The sequence below is a fragment of the Anser cygnoides genome, chromosome 1, assembly GCF_040182565.1.
Source record: "Anser cygnoides isolate HZ-2024a breed goose chromosome 1, Taihu_goose_T2T_genome, whole genome shotgun sequence".
Taxonomy (NCBI): domain Eukaryota; kingdom Metazoa; phylum Chordata; class Aves; order Anseriformes; family Anatidae; genus Anser; species Anser cygnoides.
Genome location: NC_089873.1, coordinates 169,242,267 through 169,263,185, shown reverse-complemented (window position 1 = coordinate 169,263,185; position 20,919 = coordinate 169,242,267). Strand labels below are relative to the sequence as shown.

The following is a 20,919-nucleotide window of genomic DNA, read 5'->3' as shown; positions in this document are numbered from 1 at the left end:
TTTCCCAAACACTTTGAACCAAGCTGCAGCATTTACTTAATACTTTCCTCTGTTTTGCCTAAAAAGTAACAGCAATTTGCTATTAAAGGATGTATGTGAGCAGAACTAATTATAGTCTTAAGTCTTATTAACATGCAGTTTACTCTGAAATGTGAGGATGTGAAAATTTTATTTTGTCTAATGTGGCGTTTATGAACTCAGATGGTATATTTGTGAGGGAAGGCATTTTCCAGATGAATTTTGTATATAAAAAACACTGTTATGTAAGTCAAGAAAATGGTTAAAAAAGTACTCTTACCACAGTATTTTCATTCAGGAGTTTATATCCCTTAGAAAGGTAGACCTAAATAGCTGTAAATCTGACGAAGAAGTTAATTATGAGGGAAAAGGGCCAAAATGTGAGGAGGAGAAGAAGAAATATCATTGGTTTGACAACGACGGCTGCCAGAAACAGCTTGCAAATCATGGAACTATGCGGGGACGAAAAGTTGACTCTAAATTATGGTGAGACTGGGTCTCTAAATCACCGGGGAGCAAAATGATTTCAGTAGACCTTTAATTTTCAGTTATTGAAAGTCAACATCATTGCAAGTAGCTGCAATGTTTTACAGCAGATCATCATGAAAGTATTTTATTTTTCGTTTCCCAAAAATGTATGAAAATTTCAAACACAAGTGAAAATCAATCATCTCACCAATCATACCAAAAGCAGCACCATTCCCAAGTGAGGTATGGATTAGCAGGATAATGAAGGAGATACACAAAGTCATCAGCTCAGAATATCTTGCACTTATATTGTACTGTCTTTATCCATGCACTCCCAAGTGATGGACCAGTCATTAATTCTGGTTACTTTAGCAAAGCCAGCAGCAGAATGATAAGAAAGGAATATTTATTAAAACAAGCAATGCCCTCCACCCCACTCTCCCAAAAAGTCACTTTCTGAACACAGGATCTCCTTCTTGATCAGGTAACTGTGGACTTTTGCAATAAAACAACCACCTGATAAAGTTTTTGCAGTGTTACATAGGATAATTTTTTTTTCTTTCCACCTTCTCTCTTTGGATATATAGAATCCTACCTAAAATTACATCATTGGTCCCCTAAACAGTAATAAGTAATAAGCACAAGGGTAGGCCTGACGTTCTGCTTATTCTAAGAGCTTAAGCAAACATCCCATGGCTGTGAGCATTTGCTGTTTGGAGCCCTAAATCCTTCATTGAGAATAAGCCTTGCAAGATTTTCTGTCCGTATCCAACCCATGAAAAAGCTGAAGACAGCAATGCTATCCACCTTCAAGGTTCAGCTTTGTTCCAGAGATAGTGGTTATGTCTCTGCTAATGAGAAAAGCAGGGCCATAACAAAGGATCAAACTTTTTCCCATGATTTTTCATACTGTTACCATATATCGTGGCTTACTTCCAGACTCTGCCAAAGCTTTGTCTCAAGTATAATAAATGGGAATAGCATTTACTAAGAAGCATTTCCAGTAGTATTTTGGATATAGACACTCTTTTTTGGAGTCAGAGAAGAAAAGAGAGAAGATGCCAAAAGACTTCAGACTTTTCAGATGTTGTAAATGCTACCAGCATTTAAAAGTTGGATTTAGGCAGCGAATCTTGCATGTCTTGTTCATGTTAACCTGCCAGAGTGTTCCTGGCTTGCTCTAGAATGACCTCTCAAGCCAAGCTGAAAGTCTTTGTATTTGTTTAGTCCTTCACCAGATTGGTTTGCCAGATTGGCATGACAATGCCAGCAGAGAGTTTTGAAGTCATGTGCACTGTCCAGATTGGAAAAAAAGTGAACTTTGGGTGCCTTTGATCAATTTTCATGTAAAAACAGTTTCTGATTCTGAACAGTACTATCTGATTGTACTAAATTATGACTTGTAACTAGAGCTGTGCAAATAATTTTGGCTCCATTGGTTCAGGCCCAACTTTTTTATTGTCTTAGCTTTCTTTCTTTTAACTTCGTTCAGATTTAACTTCATTTTCTTTTTAAAAAAAATCACACAAAAACAAACAAACAAGCAAACAAAAAGTTCTTATTTTAAATATATGAAATATGAAAATGAGATAATATTTTAATTAAAAAATATGCATGAAATTCGTATATTTTTTTTCCAGATAATTTATTTTTGCCAAAATTATTTTTTTTTTACCTCCAGATATAATATCCCTTTCTTTCCCTTTATTCTATGCTATTTTCAGAAGAGGAAATTTATATTATTACTGACAGTGATACAGAAAAAAAAAAAAAAAATCTGTTGATAATACCTTGTTACTGTCAATGCCATGAGCCTGATTTTTTTTTTATGTTACTACTCTCAGTTACACCATCTTCACATGTATATACACGTGTATACGTATATATATATATTATACACACACACCACATAGGATCAGGGAATATAGAACCTTTATATTGTAAAATGGAGAAGGAGAAATTAAATATTTTTTTTCAGACAAGTAAGCCTGTGTGCAAGAAAGGCTGGCAGAAACCTGCCTCAAAACTTGGTATCTGAACACAGCAATTACCATTCTTCTTCAAAATGCATATTGGAACCTCAAGTCAGGAGAACTCATTTTCACAGTCCATAGTGCATGTTTTTCCTAGCAAACAAATCAAGATGGTAGTGTAGACTAAAGTACACAGGATAATCCTTCATCCTGTTTTTACTCAAACTGCAGAGATCTAAAGTTTTATTTTATTTTGTTTTGTTTTTAAGAAAGTTCAAGAAATGCACAAAAGGAATTAGGTAAACATAAAGAAGAAAAAAATACTAAATAAGGTATCCATAAAAAAAAAATATATGGCAATGCTTGCAAAATTTACTGTGACTTACTAGTTCTCTTCCATTAACTGAAGTTTTATAGTGGTTTAATTCCCTCCCTAACTTTTGTGAAAATATGAAGAGGGATGGCCTTAACAACATCACATTCTTTCAGACTCCAAATCTCTCCACCAGATGTAAGGACTCTTCAAAGAGGAATACCCTAATGCAAAATGAGGTTATTCTGGATCCAGTTCAAGGGAATGAGCCAAGCATGATTAGCAACATAAGACTGCATCTACAGAACATCTTGTACAAACAGTATTAGAAACATTGTCAGAAGACACAATGTGTACAAGTAAATACAAGCACAGTGATTTTAGGGAGGCATTGATGGGAATGAAGCATAACAGAGCACATTGATTCACTTTTCATAATAGTGTTATGAAGTATACTTCCCCAGATTTGGAAATGTCTATGAAAGCAATAAAAGCCATAACAAAATCCAGATAATATTAAAAGTTTCCCAGAATCCACTACCAGAACTTAATTTATTGTTGCATTTGGTGTCTGGATATTGATGTGATGGTTATACCATAAATGATAATTGATTAAGGTAAGAAAACAGTATTTGTTTCCAAAAGATGTGATTTTTATTATGTTGTATAAATCTGCATAGGCTCTTGGTAGGATTTAGCAGAAATATTGCCACTTGGAAGAAGCTGCAGTTGAAGAATTTGCCATTTGTTCTAGCTCACTGTCATGTTCACTGTGTCAAAACTCACAGAACATATTTCTAAGTAGGCGCCAAACTTATCTAGTAGGAAAATGATCTTTTAACTAAAATTATTTATAAAATACTTGAGAACTTCCAAAAAAAGCTAAATGATTGGCAATTAAAAAAAAAAAAAAAAAAAGAAAAGAAAAGAAAGGAAGAATAACAGTCACTGACAAAGAGAAGAAGCTGCAAGAGAAGCCAAATTGTAAGTGCCTCATCATTTATAGAAAGAGCTTAGTGTGACATAGATATAAAAGGACATTTAAATGTGACTTGTTGATAGATCTGCCTTCACACGGATAGGTGGCAGAACATACCCCTTCAAAGCGACAAGGTAGGAGTGGCCTTCTGCATCAGCAAGAGCCACCAGCTAATTTAACATGTCTTTGGGGAGGATACTTCTTACCTAACTTCAACAATTAGAATTGTAGGCTCAATACATAGTTGGTGTACAGAGAGTAATATCTCCAGAGAACAATTTGTTCTGTGCTCAGAAACCTACAGTATATGGACTGACACTGTCTGGGAAGTTTTTTCCACAGACCATGCAGGGAGTCAAAATTACCAGCTTAGGCTAGCCAAGTTAGCTGGGACAGTCTCACACTCTGCCAAGACTAATTTATGACATATATATTCTTTCTGTATGCCTTCTACCCATTAAAAATTTTGCCCAAATAAAGCTTGCAGACACACTTAATTTTCTTAGCGTATACCATTTCAAGCCCATACCAGTAACTGCTTTAATATATGCTAATGATGATCTTTATATAGATGCTGACAGAACCTGAGATTTTATGTATCTTCTTTCACTTTTTACAAAATGAAGCTATGTCAACATATGTATTTTCATGAAGCAAACCTATTAAAAATTAAGCGTTTTACCTATTGAATGAAAATATTTCTTACATTAAATGTTTAAATAGCCAGTGAAATTGAGTTCTACATTTATGCTAAGATGTTTTTAAAGCTTCAAAGACAAACAATCATTATAAAAAATGTTCTTGTTTAATCTACAAAATAAGTACATTTGATTTTAATTATCTAGATAATGACCAAGCAAGTACATCAGGCACATCCCTTCCAAGAGATAATGAAAGGCACAGAGGAGCAAACAATATCTCTGAGAATAGACCAACACATTCTGACTCTACAGATGATTTCAGTAATGAAAATCTGTCTGTTGCAAATGACTCATCTTCTGAGGACTACACTGAAGATGTTGAAAATCAGGATGATGCATGTGAAAATAAAATTATCAATATGAAGATGAGGAACAGCAGTCTATCACTGAAGAGCTGTTTGATGATAATGAAATTGAGGAAATAGCTAGTAGTACAGAAACAAATGAAAGCAGAGGAAATGTCAATGATTACAATGAATCAGTAACTATTTCTTTAAATGCAAGAGGAAGAGAGAGCTGACCGCAAGGAAACACACGAGACAGTGATGTTCCTGACTCAATAATGAACTGAAAGCACTAAAAATGTTACATTTGGAAGAAAAAAAAAATACAGAAATAAACTTTGTGGATGAACTAAGCCTGTTAACACACGGAGTTCAGACTTAAGTAGTCATGAGTCAATGGGAAGTGTAGGTGCTTAGGTCCTCTTGGGATTTGTCTCTTCATCTTCTCTGAAATTAAGACTCATATTGACTGTACAAGGAAATAATCTTCTATTTATCTTAATCTTCACATTAGCTGGTGATGCTAGCAGCAGTACTGATGAAAATGTACCTGATGCAACACCACCACAGGAAACTAATAATCATAATGAATCCACTTGCTGCTGAAGTACAAGATGCAAGCACATACATATGCTTAAAAACAAAAACAAACAAACAAAAAAACACAAGGCAGACTACTTTTTAGCCCAAACAAGTGTTTCCATTATTATTGTCTTCCTGCTTGATATATTTACTTTTTTTTTTTTAAACCAACTCTAAAAAAATTTTTGTAAATAATTTTAAAACATCAGCTCTTTCTACCCTTTATTTTCATACTTCCACAGGGTTTTCAAAAGACTTTCAGTGTCTACTATCTCTGTCTAATTATCATTGTGTGGTGGCCAATTGTTTTCTTTCTGTCCTTTTTCTCTAAAGATGTTTATATATATATGGTATATAATATCAGTTATATGTATGTATATAATATTAGTTACATCTATCTATATATATGGTATGTATAATATGGTATATAATATCAGTTCTTGAAGCAGCTAATGCTCTATTTTTTTCTAGAAATTTGTTACTTGACCGTAAACTATCACCTTCAACTGATTTGAACTGAAATTATTATTTATAATGTTCTGTTAAAGAAGTTTAAGAACAAAAATCACCCCAAAATATAAATGAACTTGAACAAATGTGCCCTACCATAATTTTAGAGCAAGTTCCCATTTTAAACTTTTTGTCTAGGCTTAATCACAATGCTGAAATGCTGAAGCACATTTTAATTTTCAGACAAGACAAAAAAAAGAATAGAAGTATTCTGTTACAGAACACACAACCAAATTGTGCAATTCATATTGGATATTGCAGAAGCCACATCAGAACAAAGTCACAGTAAAACACAATAGTTAAAAAAATAAATGAATAAATAAATAAAATAAAATCATGGAAGAAAAGTGTTTTAGAACTGTTAGACACTGAAGCTGTAGATACAACCACCATCATAAAGCTACTGATTAAGAGAAGCCAGGAGGGTATACTTGGCAGAGTTCATCCTACATATATTCTCATACTTTTTTTCCTAGGTATTTGCTATTGGTCATCATTAAGGGCAAGTCAGTGCTCTAGATGGATATTTACTCTGACCCAGGCATCAATTATGTGCATGTTCCTTTTTGTTTGAAGAGCTTCTGTGCTACTCTACTAGCACTGTGTCTCTCATACAAACAAGACAGAGTCCAAGAGTAAGAGGAAACTGCAGACTATGGAATTAAAGTTGCTGAATCATAACTGGTCACAGTTTGGTCATAACAGTGTCTTACTAGCGTGACAATCTCTTCTGTTGGAAGTATGGTTTGATTTTGTGTGTTTGATTAACATATTTACATTCCTTCTGAAAGACCCACTATTTTACAAAAAAATACACCAGCTACTTGTTTCAAGTGCATTAAGTTCATGTATCCCTTAGAAGGAAGCCCAGCAGCACTTAGAGAAGACAAAAACAAAGCATCAAGATCAATATTAGCCATATACAAGGCAAAACAAAAGCAAGAGAAGTGTGGAAGGAAATGATCGAATTTCTAACCTCATATGCATAAGACACTGCCAATGTCTATCACACATACATTGAAACCGTGTAACTACCAAAAAGCATTAGCTCTTGTTGCAGAGTAATAATTTTATCTCTAGGTGACAAGAGGTAGATCAGCATTACTTTAAAAGGAAAAGAAATTTATTGTAGACCTTAAAACATTTGGGGTATGGAAGTCAAGGCTGGATCTCAGCCTATGCAGGTAATGAACTAGCAGTTCAGAGGGACAAAAAAGGCCAGAGCTCTGAAGTTGCAAAAGCCAAACAGAAGTTTTAGGAGGAAGTATCAGATCTATGATGAAAGAAACTGACTTCTTCAGTTCATCCTCCCACCTTACATAATGAAAACATTTATAAGACAACTATCAACTTCTTTAGTCTGTTGTTGGAAGTTCTGATGGAGGAAAAAAAAGAAAAACATGAAAAAGGATTTCTTTCCTTTGCCTTAAAAGTATCAACGAACAAAAAGAATCAGAAAAAAACATCTCAGCTAAAATTTTCAAAACTTATATACTTCACATGATAATGTGAAAATAACAGATTCACTATTTCCAGAGAAGCAAAGAATTCAAGGGGAAAAAAAATAGAGACTTGTACACTCATATATAACAAAAACACAGATTTACATTGATGCTACCTGGTTACTGTGTTGTGAAGTATATTGCATTTCAGAGTATTATCTGTATTGTTATTCAGGTCAAAGAACACTTTTAAGGTATCTTCTATGATTCTTGGGCAAACTGAGATGAATAAAGAATGAGCTGAGTAGGTTTTGATACTACAGATGTGTAAAAATCAAAGGAAAAGAGTTTCCATTCACTCCTTTGAGCTTTCAGAATGCCTCTAGGTCTTTCCATTAGAAGACAGAAGTCCCTCAGAAAGATCAGAAAACAGTATTCTATTGGGAGCAATTTGATACCTGTAACACCGTTGCCCTTAAAAAAAAAAAAAAAAAAAAAAAAAAAAACCTTTACTCATGAACAAGTTTAATGTAAAAATGCTTAAGATAAAAAAAAAAATAGATAGCCTTGCAAAGTCAAGCACACAAGTATGTTTTATTTGAAATGATGTGAATTATCTTACATTATCTAACCGTCTTGACTATGTAATCAAGCACTCCAAGAGCCTGTCTGACTATTACAGTGGTAAGAAAGAACACAAGAATTGCCAACACTAATCTACATTTTTACAGAATATAAGCAGGCAAGAAATATTCAGTGATCTGAATATTTCGCAGTGACACTGTTGATCACTGCTATTTAAACTAAGTCCTCTTTCCTGTACAGAAGTCTCATGCAACATCTGCAAACCAATTCACAAATAGCATTTGTTTAGAAATAACATATATGCACCAGGAAAGAGGCATCAGTTCAGTAGTATTAATGCAACTATCTGCTCTTAGGAGCATGGGACTAGAGGGGACCAAGCGGTCACCAAGGCTATATGTTTACAGTCATGGGAAGTGGATGTTGGGTTGAAGGAGGTCTGCTGAGCTTCAAAACCACCTCACCCAATGGGCCACAGATCAGTTCCCTTCTGCATATCATAATTTGTAAACCTAAAGTGAAATCAAAGCAATAACATATCAGAGGAAAAGGATGAGATCCATCAGTTTCAGGCCTCTCCAAAGAGCAGAGACATTGCCAATTTAAATGCCTACATGCTCCCAGAAAGCCAGCAATGAAATTGCTAGAGGAAGTACAAAACAACACATCACTGCCTGAAACACTGCTCTTGAGAGAAAAAAAAAAAAAAAAAAAAGGAAAGTTTATTGTTGTTAAATTCAGTGGTTGTTTTAGCCCTGAGTATTTAAACAAGGCACAAAGTCCAAGCACAGAAGATATTTTAAAGACCTTGAAAGAGTAAGGATGCTTTGCCCTATAGCTATGGCAAAATTTTGAAACGCATTAAAAATTTAAAGTTTAAAATTTTAAAAAGTGTCCCTGTAATAGGACACCATTATTGCTTAACACCTGCTTTGCTGTTACCTGAGAAGATGACTGTCTTCAGGAAAAAGAATAAATACCCTGCTGAGGCTCCTCAGCAGTCACATAACACTTTTATTCCTATCTTATTCACTTCCACTCTTTCATTCCTTTCCTGCACATCAGTGGGATAGTTTTTTCTGTTCTGAGTTGTAAAATGCAACCTTTTGAAGGTACTTTGCTGAGAACAGCTGATTCAACTTTACAGCTTTGCCTCTTCAGGCTTGGTACAGTTAGAGGGATATATCTCAGCTATCTAAAAATTAAATTTGTCGCCTGAGGTAGCCTTCCAGCATCTCCTCATTAACTATAAAGAGGAAAAGCACCTTTAGAGGGTAAGTCACCCTAAAATGAATGCATAGGACAGGTAGGGGAAGAGCCTTTGAAGGCAATCTTTACAAGGAACAAATTTTTGGCCATCTGCTGAGTAGTGATCGATGTCAGGGTCTTGCAATTCATTTCCAAATTTGCAGGAGAGGAGAGGGGAGTTACCCAGAGTATCTCTCTGTCATATGTGACCTGCTTTATTTATATACATATACACATGTATGTAGATACGAACATAAAGGATGACTAATTGGACTCAGCAAATACAAGTCTGTGAACAGCTTTTGACTTAATTTTTCAGCATATATTATATTATTGGGGTGTAGAGAGAGCAGAGCAGGTGGGTGCTGTCTGGGAGAGGTACAGGTAAAGAACCATTTTAATCTTCTTGTTCTTACCCCCAGTTTTGTTGTTGCTGTTGTTGTTGTTGGTTGGTTGGTTGGTTGGTTGTTTTCTTTTGTTGTTGTTTTCTCTCTCCCTCCTTTCCCCACAATTCCCATTTGAGGCTTTGCATCAAATGGCCAAGAAGCTGTATCTGAAAGCTTTAGTGCAGTTCCCTAATTTAACAGCTGCAGCCAGGCCCACTGGAGTAGGATTGGAAGGGAAACAGGAATTTCCGCTCCAAGCCTTTCTTTAGTGATCCTGCCACCACAGCACTTCAAAGAGAAGTTGTTCCTTCCTGTCCCAGGCCACGTTCAACCCCCAGCAACTCTACAGAGCAGCTGGGCTCATTAAAGCCTTAACTGAACAGGAAAGTGCGCAAAGAACTAAATGAAGTTAAGCACTTCATTTGTTTATTTTGATGCATGAATTAAACAACACTCTAATGAATCTGGTAGCTAATCCTGGCCACATCACAAAAAGTAGTCAGCAAATATTTTCCAGGGAAAAACTGAAAGCTCCTTCAGTTCTCTAGATAGCAGTTCTTTTATGTCAGACCTCATCCCAAAATCTGCTTTGCAACAGGCTGAATTAGATCAAGCCAAAACTACAAAGAGGAGAATCCCTGTGAAGAGCCCAGATCTTTTTAAAACAGTTGGATTTCACCGTTGGACAATAGGCTAACAAAGGGATGCTACGTCTTTAAATACGAGTTTTAACTCATCCCACTCTAATTATTCATGTAAATTAAATTCTACAAGTGAAGAAAAATTCATAAAAGTAGTACTTATTCATCTCAGAGGGAGATCTGGCATATGAATAGTGCCCATAACCTCAGAAGGTGAAATGTAGAAAATATCACAGGCAACTCCCACCTCAAGTTAACTGAACCAAAAAAGGGAGAATCCTGATGTGAAGGAGACTTGAAGGAGATCCTCCCTAATCGCTTCTTAATAGACTTGCAGTCCTGACACAGGAAACAAATCAGAAATTCTGAGGACATGTAATTGTTAATCACTTGCATTCACTATCAGTTCAGTAGGAACTTAGAAACACAATGAACTTTATCACACTGAAAATAAGTCTTCTTGCTAAGAATATTCACAGAATGCTATAATACACTAAAGCAAAAACTCCAGCCATGACAATCCCATTGTACTTCTGAAATTATTTATTTGCTACCAAGGAAGATAGGGGAGGGAAATCATTATCACCTGTAATCAATATATCTCATAAGCAATTTTTATTTCTGTAGGATTTAGCAATACTAGATTTATAATTACAGCCTGTTCCAAATACTCATTAGTCTTTCAAAAGATGAAACAGACTGAGCTGATCTTGGAAAAGAAAAAAAGACAATGAGAAAAAAATTGAATTAATAGCCCTTACCACACCACTACACTCTGTGTTAATGAACATTGTGTTGGAATGACATTGAAAGTTGGAAAACTGAAATATAAAATTTCTTCACATTTTCTCTCCTAGAAAGGAGCAACGGGGTTTGCAAACAGGGTAATAGAAAGCTGCTAGAAGGTCTGTGGAATAAACCACATAATTTGACACAAAAAATGGTTAAAAGAATGAGGAAAACTATATTAAGGATAATTAGGTAGGTGTTTATTCAGTGCCAAACCAACAAACCAACACTGCCAAACCAATATACAGTCCCCTTTTTCATTAAACCTTCCTGTCCAGAGGCATGAAAGAAAACCACACTGGGGTTGTCTCTGCCCAGAAAAGCTACTCTAATAGAAGTGCTACAACCCCTGGTGAGGTTTCCAGGTCATGTATGGTTTGTTGTTTTATTCCACTAAGCCTTTCCAGTACAAATAGAGCTTCCGCCGACAAAAGAGAGTTTTACTTAGTAAAACTTCTTAAGCCAACACTTCAAATGGGAGCTCTACCAGTGAGAGCATTTTTATTCTTTGGTGTCACTGCTTCTACACTTCACCTTCTGTTAAAATGGAAATGCTGTGAAAAGTAAAATCAGCATGAAAAACAAGCCAAAGTTTCTAGTACAGCCCCCAGCCCAGCATGAATGCAATGAGAATATGTACATATGTGCATGTGTATAGCAGCACAACTTTGCTCATTACAGAGTGAAAAGGGATTACTCTGATACAGAACTGTATCTATACATATATATATATCGTGTACATGTATGCCTACATACATATTCATTTATTATATGTATGTATATATAACTGCATCCGTAGTTAGATTGCTTCAATATAATTGCATTAGCACAAAATAAAAATGACCCCTCCACCAAGTAACAGAGCTACCCAGATTTTGAGTGGAAGTGCAGCCTAGTACAATACCAGAATTACAATGTTAGGCTGAGATGAAAGTTCCCAGAAACAGCTTTACCCTATAATTGGGCCAGTTACCCGTTCCCCTTCAGTGAGTTTCCTGACAGGAGCCCCTATCCTCAGAAGGTTTGCTGCTTACAATTGCCTGCTTCAGCCTCTCCCTTCATCTAATTGCTGGCTTTCTTGTGTTGCAGATGGAAAGGCTGATTGCCAGGTGTGAGGGATGGGAAGGATTTTTCCCATACCAACAAACTGCTCAGTGTAGTTTTTTCTGCCTTGTTAGTGTCCAGCAGGTCTGGTTTTGTCAGTATTTAAATGAAGGTTCCTGAAACCAAGGCCAGTTCTGCTGTGTTAGGAGATCTGGAGGGCCCCAAGGGCTCTGCAACCCAGTCAGATGCCAGCAGGTGAATCCTGAGCGTGTATATTACAGGACAGAGAATACGTTCTGCAGCTTAAATGGTTTGCATCTAGCTGTGTCTCCTGTCCCAGCAGAGTCCCGTGTGACAGATCAGGGGAAGTATGGCTGTTACTATACACCGCATTACAAGTTATTATTCCCAGGTGAGATCCAACTTTGCCAGCAACATTAGCTGGTTTTACTCCAGGGAGACCAACAGCTGTTAAATACAGCTACAGCATCCTCTTTTAGCCAAGCGGCACTTCTCTTACCAAGTACTTGCTCCAGGCTGGCTCTGCTCACACAGCTGCACCTTTTCTTTTGGAATTTCTGAGGAGATGAAAGATTTTTCTGTGACACTGCTCTTCTGAGCTCATTTCTGGAAGGTTTATTTAGCTTTTCTGCTCCACAGAGGTATGAGATAAACTATATAAAGGCACAGATGTCGTGCAGGAGAATAACTAACTCTGTGGATCCTGTGTGCTTGCTGTTCTTTGGAATCTAGCCGAACTTGCAAAAAATCCTCAAAAGATCGTTAGTGAGATGCCGAAATTCCCCTCCCTATGATTTAACAGGGTCTCCCAAATTCTTTCAGAATCAGGCTAAATGTATCCAGTAGTATCAAAATTAACATGATATATTTTCCCATAAGCGATATCTCTGAGTAGTCAACAATGTAGGAAATAATATTCTAACAGAAAAATATTAAATTATGTCTGATGCAACATACAGTTAATCACAAAACTTCACAAAATTTTCAACTATATCATGCATCTTAAGTTTCTATCACATGGATTTATTCTAGTATAGTTAGAAGAGAGATCAAAACTGGCCTTACAGCTCAAAGCTAGTTATAAACTTAACTATGAGGAGACTGCAGTCTCGCCATAATTAGCCCATCAAACAGGGAAGGCACTTGTCAGCCACTGAATACATATACAATTATTCAGCAATGTTTAAAGGAGTAAAGGAATAAACATGATCAAAGAGCATCCAAGAATTAGGGATATATCATTTTAATCTCTGAAAATTGCACTACGCATCAAATACATGACAAACAGAATAAATAAAAGACAAAATTGATTTATAAAGTTGGAATACCACCTAGGGGTTATAGTGACATCATGCAGCCAAAAAGAACCAGAATGTAAGATTAAATTTCACCTTCAGAATTTATCAATTTTTATTATCTATACTGCTCAAAAGCACATTGAAACAGATCTCAAAATTTATTTCACAGACCCACAGCTTGTGTCTGTGTTTTTCGTTAACAGTTCAGATCTCACAGGCTGGATTTGTAAACCCTTAAAGGAAGCCATAACCTATCCTTGAAATTACAATGACTTGGTTATCTCCACACTTCTTCATGCATATTTTTGGTTGATCTTAAAACTACAGCTATTCTTCCTTACTGCTGAAACACAGCCACAGCTGACTGACTTTCTTCTGCCATTTTAGGTACATGTAAAACTCGGTTAAAGTGTGAGTGATTTCTGCTATGTGTTTGATCACACAGGGTTAGTTCTTAAATCACTTGTTCCAGGTGTTCACACTGCTGCACAGGTGAGATAAGCTGTGGCAGTCTCTGTGGGCCACGTTTCTGGCAGCTGGGCTGACTCCAGGCTCATGCCACACTGTATTGGCCTCTGACATCTACACTTGTATGAAAGACTCCCAGAGCAATTTGCCTTGATATCAAGCATCGGGATCTTGAGCTGTTCAGTTACATTAGATCAACTGTGGTGTATTTACACCAGCTGGATACCAAGGGGTTTGGTTGTTTCTTCGAGTCATGAAAATCTAGAAAGAACATGGAGAGAGAAATTCTCAATGCAGTTCAGTTCAGAAGCAAACACACTGTCATAATGCAAGACAAACAGCAAGTATGAGCTCTGCATAGTTTCTCTATTTCATGCTAAGATAAAGAGGTGAATGTTACCCGTCTGTATTCACTCAGGATGAAACCAGCTCAAAACCAGTTTTGTACGGCACCTCCACAGGTGGCAGTGTGAATACACTGCTGTCTGTGGGAAAGAAGGTCCATACAGCAAGAAAGGACAATGTAGACAGGAAAATAAGATGTGATAGTGTGGCTTCTGCATGGTGACATTAACAGAGTTTTATACATAACACTATTTATGGACTGAAAGTCCTGTCCTTACACATTCTGTATGAAGCTACTGTGCAGAAACATCACACATGAACATTCATATAAATAAAAGTCTGCCAGTAAAAAAAAAAAAAAAGTGATGCTAACAAATCATCAGAGGGTGTCTGGCCCTCCTAACTAATACAGCCCTGCAACGAGACCCCAGGTCAGCCAGAGACTTTGAAGAGAGTCTTTATAAACTCTTTTCTTCCAATTAAACCAGTCCCTCCACCTCCCTCCCCAAAAAAGATTTTAATTCCAAACCAGGCTTTATCTAATTTTTCTTGAAATAAAACCACTAAAAATGACACAGAATGGAAATAAAAGGGTTGATAAACCACTGTCCTCCTTGCCCACTGGCAGGATGCACTATTTTCTTCAGGCTTGTGCTTTGTCCAGCCACCTTTCTATTGCAGCAAGCCTTGCATGTCTTTCCAGGTCCTTAGGAGGAGTCTGGGGGGTTTTCCACCCCTCTGGCACTCAGGCTGCATGTCAGCTCCCCACTCTCCTTGGGCACTTGCTGTCCCCAATGCCCTGCAGGCTCCCTGCTAGCAGTGTGCCTCTCTACCTGCCTGCCCAGGGAAGGTTTCCCATGGCTCGCTGCCCGGGATGAGCCAGGTCACCCCATTCTTTACATGGTTTCCCACGGTGCCAGTGCATCCACTAAAATAAAGGGAAGGGAGCCTTATTTTAGCATCCTTTTTTTTTTTTTTTTGGCTACCTCTTTCAAAGGAAGATGACATACATTGATGGAAAAACAGCGAGCAAACACATAAACCAGATGCCATCTATCACAGGTCTCACTGTCCTCAAGTATCTGACAACTCAGCTTTATTCCCTCTCCTGCTCTGTAGCTCACAGTGTGCCTCAAAGCTCACTGAAAACAGGTATTGATCCAAGACGCTACAAGGATAGAGCCTTCTGAGCAGCTCTGGGCCATCATTTTTCCTGAGGATCTGAAAACACACAAAGGCTGAGGCAGCTCTGAGGGACTCTGGACTTAACCCTGGGCAGGTGCAGGAGTGGCAGTGTCTGCCTGAACTGAATACACCCAGGACATACTCTCTCTGCAGACTCACTGGCATGAAACATTTGCTCTCTGCAAAGGTATATTTTTTTATTGCTCAGCCACTCTCAACTAGATTAAGGTTTTTTTATTACCTTCATCAACTTAGTATCTGTCACTTTCAATTATACTGACTCATATTTAAGAATAATGCTAATTATTTTAATGTGTTTGCTGTAAATCTAGCCTATGCTAACGGCTATAATGCAAATCATTTGTGACCTGAATCTTGAATTATAATTTAAAAAAAAATAAATAAATAAATAAAACTTTGTATTGCTTGTATTGCCATAGTATTCAAAAAGCAATAAGGATGAGAATATTACATCAGATACATAAGAAGACTGGTTTCCCATCTCAATTATTTTCCCCAAATTAATTATAATAATACTAAAAAGATTTTAAAAGGGATTGGAATGATGACAGGTCCTGTATTGCTGTTTCAAACTTCTCTCAGACATGCAATATGAAATGACATGAAAAAGGGAAAACCATCAACAAGAAAGAGTTAGTATAGCTAATTTTCACAGAGGCTTGTTTTGCTCTAAATAAATGTAGGTAATGAAGAACAAAAAAGTCTCAGAATCAACTCAGTTTTGGGGTGCAGGGGCACAGGTAGCAGACACTTTGCAAGCATTTCAGAAAATACAAAGTTCTTTGATTTAGAAAAAATACCAGTTTTCTTCAGATTTTCAAAAAATATTTTAATTCAGGCTTTCTTTTTCAGGTCTCAAGTTTTAAATATAAAATATTACTCCCTGGGTTAAAAGGGGAAAACAGAACTAAAATCTGCCTTCTAAAGAAAATGACATTGCAGCCAATTTGTAGAAAGATTTATAGTCTGTGCAGTTACACCATATTCTCAGAATAAGGCAAACTGAGAACTAAACATATATCAGGTACTTCCAAGTTGAAAGATACCACAAGAAAGAATGAGATATCAGTGACACCAAGTCACGAAATAGCCATAATAAAACTAAGAACTTTCTATGTCTTTTTTTTTAAGCTAGATTACAGAAAAAAATAGTCAGAAACAATTTCTACAAATGTTAAACCTCCAAGAAAGAATAGCAGACAAGAAATAGGTGGCTATGGGTAGAGTATTGCCATCTGCTGAGAAATTGACAAGAAATAGATCACAAAAGAGTAGTGCTTTGCTTGCTCATGACCACATACAGTTGAGGACCCATGAGACTCCATGGCTTGATTCAGAACCTGGGTTCTGGTTCTTGAAGTCTTCACTTTGTTCACAGGTTTTGATTCAAAGAGTCCTTATCAGTGATGTGCAGGGAATCACAACCAGGTCCTTCTCTTCCAAGACTGTTTATAGTCTATCAATCCATACCTGTTAGATCACAGAGGTACGTTGCCTCATTATGAGCAATATTAATATTAATTATTTGCTGAAAATTTCAGATGGAAAGAAGTAAGCAGTTTCTGCCCTGCCTCACTTATCACACGAGTGTTGAGGGTGAGTGGTTATACCTGGCCAAAAGCTAATAGAAAGTGTTGATTTCATCTTCTAAATCTTACAAAGGCACTGGACCTGAAATTACCATTTCCTGAGCAACCGTGTCAGAGGCTGCTATTAACTAACAGAGAGGCAATTTGACTTACTTTTTTGAAATCAGCTTAAGTGATAAATGAAACTGAAACAAACAGTGATCCTCAATCTTTGTGTCCATGAAATAGAAAATAAATAATCATTTGATATGTAAGGCAACAAAATGGTGTTTCTCTATTTGTCACAATTACCAAGGGACTTACTTTTGGGTAGGGCATCCTTCTGTATGGCTGTATTATCATTCCTAAGCATGTGTGATCTGTTGTGATGGGATCGATATTACAAGGAATTTCTTTTTCGCTGTTCTTAGAAAAGCCTGAGAAATATTCCTTTGAATAGAAACAGTCTTCTAAGTGGAAGAAGTGGTACACAACACACAGATGTGCACCTTGAGAAGCCCAAATCCCTGGACTTCTATTCTGTGTAAAAGATCTCCTCCACAAATTACTCAAATGTCATGTTACTTTTGGCAAAATGTGTACTGAAAACATATAAATCTTCTTTCAAAACACAGTGTATGGCTTAACATTACATCCTGCACTTACGCCCTCAAATCTGCTACACAATCCCCACTTTTTTATAGGTATCCTGGATAAAGAAAAATCAAATGAGCACCTGTGGTAGAGTCCCCAGACACATCAGTTCTGGGAGTAACTCACTTGATCCAGAACTGCAGACACAAGGACCTCAGGGGCAAGCTGTCTGCCCACAGAGTGACAGAGAAAGGCATGCAGATGCATCCTGCAGAAATAACATGGAAAACCTTTTGGGTGTTTGGTGCCAGATTTACCCTGCTGGTGTGGTTCAGGGTGTCTTTTCTTGCCACTTGCAGTGATGCTAATAGTTTGCTTTCAAAAATATGTAAGAAGGGGAAAGTGGGCAGATAGTAGGGGTTACTGATGGTATCTCCAATCTGAACCAAAAGTTGACATGAAATATTTGCTAACTAACTTGATCAAGATGAGAGGCACCTGAGATGGGGACCTGAATACCCCCAAACGGAGGTTATCTAGAACATTATCTACCCCTATACAGACAAACCACATGGGACAAGTCTTTTTGACAAGATATCCCTAGCAAGTTTGCTATTCCTTGTGGCTAGAAACTATAGTCACCTAAACAAAGTTGCTGTCTTGTCTAAATGGTCTCATGCTACAAATCTGTGAGGTCAGTCACGATGTCCTTGATTCAGCCTTACAAGAGATGGAGCCATAACCTCCTAACAGTACCTGTCTGTGCAATTGCAAAGCAGTGTGCTCACTGGGTATCTCCCAAACATACACCATGCTGCAGACAGAAACCAGGAAAGGTGCTGAAATATGTTCCAGATAGTTTGCGTTGTACCTCACTATGGTCATAGGTCATTTTCCATAGTCAGATGAATTTAAAATAGAAAATTCAGGTTATAATCACATGAAATGTGGCATTTCTACTTATTTCCATTCATTTGGCAATATGGTTTAAAACTGTTATCACAATTTATATGCCATGATAACATCTTCTGGTGGTGGTGGTGTTTGTTTGTTTTTTTAAGTTTCCTGCCTTACAGGACTTCTTCTTCACTCATTTCTCTCCTCCTCTCTTCTCTTCTCTGTTTCCACTAACTCATCAGTACTGGGTAGTATATGGCTTGTTACTTCCACAATACAGCAGAGCCAACTTTGATTTCTTCATCCCACAGTCAACCAGACTGTGAAACTAATTCTGGACCTACCTAAACTTACTAGAATAATTAATCTTATTTCCAATTCTGGGCATTTTTACAGGATCTCAAAAGACAGTTGCTTACAATTGTGTTTGAGAATACCTGTGAAAAAATAGTCATTATCCATCTATTTACATACCTGCCATGTAGAAGTGGGCCCACACAAACCAAATGAGGTTCAGCAAGCCCAAGTGGAAGGTGCTGCACCGGGGCCACAGCAAACCCAGGCATGAGTACACACTGGAAAAAGAACTCATTGAGAGCAGCCCTGCAGAGAAGGACTTTGGGGTTCTGGTGGATGAAAGCTCAACATGAACTGGCAACATGCACTTACAAGCCAGAAGGCCAACTGCATCCTGGGCTGCATCAACAGAGGCGTGGCCAGCCTGTCAAGGGAGGTGATTCTTGCCTTCTAGTGTGCCTTTGTGAGGCCACACTTGGAGAGCTGCGTTCAGGTCTGGAGCCCCCAGCACAAGAAAGACGTGGACCTGTTAAAGTGGGTCCAGAGGAGGGCTATGAATATGATCAGAGGGCTGAAGTACCTCTCCTATGAAGGAAGGCTGAGAGAACTGGGAATGTTCAGCCTCGACAAGAAATGGCTCCAGGGAGACCTCTCTGTGGCCTTCCAGTACTTGAAGGGGGCTTACAAAAAGATGGAGAGTGACTTTTTACATGGACAGATAATGATAGGACAAGGGGGAATGGTTTCAAATGCAAAGAGGGGACATTTAGATTAGATGTAAGGAGGAAATTCTTTACTCAGAGGATGGTAAGGCACTGGAACAGGTTGCCCAGAGAAGTTGTGGTTGCCCCATTCCTAGTGGTGTTCAAGGCTAGGTTGGATGGGGCCCTGGGCAACCTGATTTAGTGGGTGGCATCCCTGCCCATGGCAGGGGGATTGGAGCTAGATGATCCTTAAAGTCCCTTCCAACTTAAGCCATTCTATGATTCTATGATTAAACACAGAAGGGGGTCTTTGGATACTCTGGCATAGATTTCAATGCTTTCTGTGATAATCTTAGATAAAATGCATTGTGTATGTTTTTCAAAATTCTGCTTCAAACACTTGTGCCAGCAAAATGCTGTCATTTTAATTCTGAGCAAACAGAGGATCACCTGCTGAGTCCAATGTTAGGTCTAAAGTTTTTTTGCCATTTAAAAGCAGTCTTCTGCCTTAAATATAAAATCAGTGGCTTACACAGAGAATCATTATAAATCTCTTGCAAGCTTTTAAATCAATCAGTCAAGCTTAGGAAGCAGTGATTTCGAGAATCATCGCCCTGAGGCTTTGGGGCCTTTTTGTGCAAGGGTAGTAAAAGTAAATGATTTTGTAGCCTTTAGGAACAGCGGTTAGTTTCCTTTTTACCTCCCAAGGAGTACCCAGGTTTGACTAAGTAGGTTTACCACGATATTTGAAAAAACAATAAAAAAAATAATAAATTAGTTATACAATATTATGTTCAAACTCTAAAAGAAAGAATGACACAAGAAAGCACATTTAATCTGCTTAACCATAAAACTTGGTCTAAAATGATCCTTTACTCCGAAGCTAAATTATGTTCTGGCTAATAATAAAGACTGAAAATTGCAAATGCTTTTCAGTGTAAAGGTAGCTAGAGAATTGCTGCACTGGTGGCAAAAGTAGTGTCACCTAGAATTAAAGGTGCTTAGCGTTTTCCATAAATATAACACTGCTTTCAGATGCTCATAACTTTGGCAGAGCTGAATTATGAAGACTGTAATTTTCTATACCTCTGCCTGGTTATAGCTTGTTTGCTGGAAAAGAGGAAGCAATTCAGAAAAGGACTTTGGAAGTTTGTCAGAACAAGATTAGAGAAAAATTTTTATTCATGAAAACTGTACTTGACTCCATACATCTTCCACAGATTTTCCCATTTAGGTAGGGATTGTTGGACATCAATTGTGCTTTTTAGTTACTTTCATAACCCCTAGTGCTGGATGAAAAATGTGTCTTTGTGAGAACTGGTATAGTGTTTGATTTGCTCTGTATCTGCTCATTTTTGTGTGTGTGCATATATACACGTAAATATATATGTGCATACATTATATATATTTGTGTTCATATGTATATATGCATACATATAAAAATACTACACATATATTTTTTTCTGTTAAAAAGAGTGTGCCTAAGCAGCAGAAAAGAAGGCTGCCTGTTCATTTTGTTCTGGCTTCTCTACACTTGCTGAGGTGAAGCCCAGGTCTG

At 37.4% G+C, this 20,919-nt stretch overlaps 1 long non-coding RNA gene across 1 annotated transcript; it reads right to left on the bottom strand.

Annotated features, from left to right (window-relative positions):
- Window positions 1-13,298: 13,298 nt before the first annotated feature.
- LOC125184679 (uncharacterized) lies at window positions 13,299-19,531 on the bottom strand. The gene is made up of 3 exons (XR_007169043.2): window positions 19,030-19,531; window positions 18,835-18,935; window positions 13,299-14,011 (listed from the first exon to the last, which is right to left on the bottom strand). It is a non-coding gene; the product is annotated as an uncharacterized lncRNA (long non-coding RNA).
- Window positions 19,532-20,919: the final 1,388 nt, after the last annotated feature.